General features: G+C 49.3%; 1 long non-coding RNA gene across 1 annotated transcript; it reads left to right on the top strand.

Moving 5' to 3' along the window:
• Positions 1-1235: 1235 nt before the first annotated feature.
• LOC129784662 (uncharacterized) lies at positions 1236-4327 on the top strand. Its single transcript, XR_008747674.1, has 3 exons — positions 1236-1475; positions 2841-2947; positions 4108-4327. It is a non-coding gene; the product is annotated as an uncharacterized LOC129784662 (long non-coding RNA).
• The last annotated feature ends 349 nt before the right edge of the window (positions 4328-4676 follow it).

Raw genomic sequence — 4676 nt, 5'->3', positions numbered from 1 at the left:
GCTGCTTCCGAGTGCTGCGCTGCGGCTCGGGCAACGGCCGGGGAGGAATTGTCGATCCCTCGTGGTTACGCAGCCAGGCCTGCTAGGCGCTTGAAGCAGCGCGTCCGGTCGGGCAGTATTATTTTTCTAGATTGTAAATGAGCCCGAGGTATAAACCCACTTACGTTTCTGTATGGCGGTGTACTTTGTCAGAGAGCTCAGATGTACTGATGGAGCTGGCACAGAGTTCCCTTGGGACTCCAGATTTGACTGTCTTGTTGAAAGGCTCCAGAGCCTGCTTTGAAAGTCGCTTGACAAAGCACAGCTTTGCCGTGATTTTTATACTGGAATTCCGACTGTAATGCCAATGCCACGTGTTAGCCTTTCTCCAGCAGCTATTAAAAGCAGAATGAGCGTTAAGAATCTGATTACCTTTGAACTAAATTCAAAACAAAGCTGCGGGGTGAAGCGACTGGAAGCGTCCTGCCAGTCTGACGTGGGTATCGCTGCCGTGCGTGTTTTCTGCCTGTCTACTGATCGCTCCTGCCTCTTGTTCTGCTGTGGTAATTCCTTTGGGTAAGGCGTTGGGCTCTGACTGAAGTGCATCCCGACTTCCTCCTGACCCCTGCGAGATGTTATCGGTGTTTGCCTTCCTCCCCTTTCACAGGGTCTCGGCTGTTGCGTGCAGAGAAGCTGTCAGCCTTGTGAGAGAGCATGCAGCCGGCAAGCGCATCGTGGTGCTTCGGTACCGAGCTGATACCGCAGGCGTCCGTCTTTTGTTTGCGAAAAGGGATCGCGAGGAAAGGTGCTGACGTTGGAGGGGGAGAGGTGGCGGGGGGAACAGGTAGGAGGCAGCTTTCAACCGGTTTTAGGCTTAACTCCTGTGTTCCTGAGCAAGGTTCTGGGCTTCGAGGGGTTTGCTTTTGGCTTTTTGCCTTCAGCGCGTCCTCCGTCACCGCTGTCGGTGTGCGCTGAGCTGCTGCTTAGGGAACTGTGGTGATACAGACTGTGTGCGTGCCAACCGTCCTCCAGGCTATAGCTGTATTCTACCCTAAAAAAAGCTTTCCGTAATATTATGCTTCCGTTAGGACGCAATTTTCTCGAGTTCCCCCCACCTCAGGGTGATTTTCCCACACCCCTAACCCCAACCCCTAAGCCCACCTGCAACACCCCATTTTCTCCTAGGCTTTTAGGAGTGGCCTGAGAGGTGCTTGCAGGGTATTCCATTTTGCCTTAGACAGCTTAGGAGACCAACCACATGCCTGGAGATCTGTATCTATCCTTAGGCTCCTAGTGGGATTCACACAAAACCAGTATGTGTGGGCACATTCTCCTAGCAGCTCGGTGTCTTTTTGCTGTTGCAGAGGTGATTTCCAGGCGGAGCTGACCAGTGGGGTTCTCTGGCTGAGGGGAAGACCAGCAGTCAGCTGGTGGATGTGCTTCTGGAAGAAATAGCAACAGGAGCTCTAAGAGAGGGAAATGGCTTCCCTGCATGGGTATGTGGAAGCTTTCTTCACTGCTTGTTTCCACTGAGATTAATTGGTAATAAATACCCATTAGGAAGGTGGGAGAATTACTTTCGTGGCCGGTGTCTTCAATATTCACCTTCTTCTTAGTGTAAACACTGAAAACTTTAAAGCCAGGGAAACTCAGGTGCACTAGAAAAGCTGAAACGGTGAGCATACTGAAGACATAGCTGAAGTAGCCACACTTTACAATGATGCCACGTGAACCACCGGACATGCAGGTATTTCTAGTGGGCTCGAGCCCCTGCTAATGCTGCGCTATATGGCCAAGCCAAAGTAACAGCTTCCTGCTGCTGAAAAGCCTCATCCTCCTCCCCTCTCCCTGCCCCGGTACTGGTGGCCATGACCGGGAAGTGTCCAGCAGAGCAGTATTTGGGTTTTCCCGGGTTACTTCTCTGCTGACGAGATTAATGCAGACAAGCGCCAGAATGACTAAGTAGCAAGACTACATTGTAAGGAATGACTGCTTCTTGTGGCATGAGGAAGTTCATTCAACTCACCATGTCCCATTGCACCGTACCCCAGCACATGGGGGAAGCAGGCAATGATACAGGGACAAGGAAGCGTTGCAAGAATTCTTCACGTCATACTAAGCACGACTGTATCCAGAGGTTCTCTCTGGGATAGAGTAGCATTTCTTTGATCCTTCGACATCTTTTCCTCAGCCTTTCCAGAAGCTTGAACCGTTTTCCCTGCCATTCCTGAAAGGTATTTCCAAGGAAGATCTTTCCTTTTCTGGTTTTGTTGGGCAGAACCTCTCAGAGAGTCCCATTTTTTTTCCACCCTGGAGCACTCGAGACAAGTTGCAAAGGTGCCGACAGATGTGTTTTGTAGTACTGCGAGACCCACACAAAAGACCTATCCCTAATATAATCCCTAAATCCCTAAAACAAATGTAATCCTTAATTAAATCTCTAATCCCTAAAACCTAAGTAACGTCAGTTTAATTCTTTGAATGAAGATATGTAGTCAATGAGGTCTTCAGTGCTGTACCTGCTTGCATCAACTAGTTCTTGGATTGGCTCTTTCCTTTTCAGGAGAATGGGATTAAATTAGGGATTAAATTAGTTTTATAAGACTAGCTAGGTTTATCAGACTTACAAAGCTGGAGTGCCCACCACAACCTCTAACACCTGAAGGCCCTCTGCAGACAATGGCAGTGCAAGCTTGTGCCTTTTCTGTGATGGGAGTTTTTCCCATATTCTTTCTATTTCCACTTTTCACATGGAAATTCCATTTCTAGGAGAGCCGCGTTATTTTCGTGCACATTGAGAGGCAGCTCCTGTGCAGACCGGAACACATGTTCGGTGCTAACACAGCTGTAATTTCTTTCAGGAGGAGGCGGGGAGCGCTGAAGCTTTCGTGGCCAAGCCCCGGAGCCAGGATGTCAGGGAGAAGCAGGAGTATCTGAGCCAGCTGAAGAACAAGCTGGGAGATCTACTGTAAGTATGGAGGGAAGGGGCTGATGGGGACAGTAGCTCAGGACCGCGCGTGCAGAGGGAACCCCGCAGTGGACGCAGTGTGCGTGGCCAGCGCAGGCCTCCCTGCGCTACAGGGCTGTGCCCGTTGCAGTGAATGCTGAGACCTGGCTGAGCCCGGCTCTGCGGAACACTGCGAGCAGCAGTCCCCGACCCAAAGAACTTTGGCGTGGCAGACAGCGAGCAGAGATCAGTTGTACCACTAATCCCCTTCGGTACAGTGCTCCTCTGTCGCGACGGAGGGAAGACACAGTCACTCAATATGAGTGATCAGCAGACTTCGTTTATTGTACCTTACAGTCACCTTTTATGCCTTGTTATAATTAGCTCATACGTATTACAAAAGTTAAGCTCATTATTGGTGAGTTGCCTAAATATCAAGCCCACCCCTAGTTTCTCTTCTGTAGTTATCTGTTCCCACCTGCAACATTCTTTTCCCACCGAAATCTTCCTGTTATTGTGTAACAAGAACAGCCAAAGACAGCGTATTTTTGCTTTACTTCAGATAAGCTGAGAGCGATGCGCATTTTTGTCCAGCCAGCTAGACTATGTTTATGTGAACTTTTTCAGCTAGCCAGTTATCCACACTCCTCAGCTCTCCAAAAATAGCGGTAAAATCCTGTACATCTTCAGAGACTGGTTCTGAGGAGTGGGAAGAGCAAATAGGACTGACAACTGGTGCAAATCTGAGAAATAATTCCACCTCAAAACAAGAGGCAATTACTGCATTGAAAAAAAGTCTGGTGCCACACCGAGCACCGAGGAGAACGCCAGAGGTGGGCAGGTGCCTGTGAAGTGAAATCCTGTCCAACGTGGGCACTGAATTAGCAAGAAGTACAGTTCTGTAATAAGGGATATCAATGCACAATAGAGTGAAATTAAGGTCTTCCCAGGTTATCATCAATCTAAGATTTCTTAACTTCCGGTCAGTTTAACGTTTAGCATTCACCAGTCTTTATTGCACATGTGTTTAACAACGGGATACTAGTAGAGGCAGAGATGACTGTATCAAAAGACATCTCTGCTCTGCATTTCGGGCAACATGGATTCTCAGTGTGACACAAGTAAGTAAATGTTCTTTTCACATACCACAACGTAATGGTGACTGTGTTGTTTTGGAACAGAGAGGGGAAGGCAGATGATCTGAAGACTGCTTTCTGTGCGATTGATCCCGGTATCGACGATCAGACGCTAGATACCTACGTTGACCTGCCGGATCAAGAAGATGTGCCTGTGGAAACTGCACTCGAGAGGCTGCTTGCTGGATATGCGAGACGAGTAGGGCCCTCGCCCAGGGAGGGAAGCACGACAGGCTTCGGAGGGGAGGAAGGAGACTTCCAATAATAAGAATAAATGGACTGTTTGATCTACGGGTTTGGGTGCCAAGCCGAGAGTTGGAGTTACTGCGTTAAATACTTCTTCCCATTGCATATGGAGGTACAGCTCGTAAGAGCTGAGTGGGTGGGCTAGCTTGAGCTATCGGAAGCGCTTTCATCTTAAGCAGCACAGCACTCTGAGACAATTTTACAGCCTCTGCAGAGTCATTTTAGCTCAGCAAGACCTGTGGTGGGAGGCTGCCTGATCCCCAGACAGAGGCTTCACACCCCCGGGGCGCCGAGGCACTTCAGGGTGTCAGGCGCTCTGCTTGGTGACACAAGAGCTGTGCTCCACAGCCATTGCTGGAACCTGAGAA

This window comes from Falco peregrinus, chromosome 6 (genome assembly GCF_023634155.1).
Source record: "Falco peregrinus isolate bFalPer1 chromosome 6, bFalPer1.pri, whole genome shotgun sequence".
Lineage (NCBI taxonomy): Eukaryota > Metazoa > Chordata > Aves > Falconiformes > Falconidae > Falco > Falco peregrinus.
The sequence above is the reverse complement of the archived record's forward strand: the minus strand, read 5'-3'. Positions and strand labels throughout refer to the sequence as shown.